The following is a 261-nucleotide window of genomic DNA, read 5'->3' as shown; positions in this document are numbered from 1 at the left end:
GATCAACAATTCAAGACCTGGTCCGGTACTGCATAATTAAGCCCCCTCACATCATAAGGTTCGCGAGCACCGAACGCCGACCCCCATAAGCGGGCCCTGAGTGGCCATCCCACGGCAACCTCTCATTAACCATTAGTCATTAGTCACGCCCAAGTCAAACGAGGTCGCGTGGAATGTTAAAGGGAAAAATAACGTGTAATAATGTATTCTGACCTTTGCTTTGAAATTCAGTTCATGCGTTTTACGCTCGGCGTTTATTAT

This window comes from Penaeus monodon, chromosome 29 (assembly GCF_015228065.2).
Source record: "Penaeus monodon isolate SGIC_2016 chromosome 29, NSTDA_Pmon_1, whole genome shotgun sequence".
Lineage (NCBI taxonomy): Eukaryota > Metazoa > Arthropoda > Malacostraca > Decapoda > Penaeidae > Penaeus > Penaeus monodon.
Note: the sequence above shows the minus strand (reverse complement) of the source record.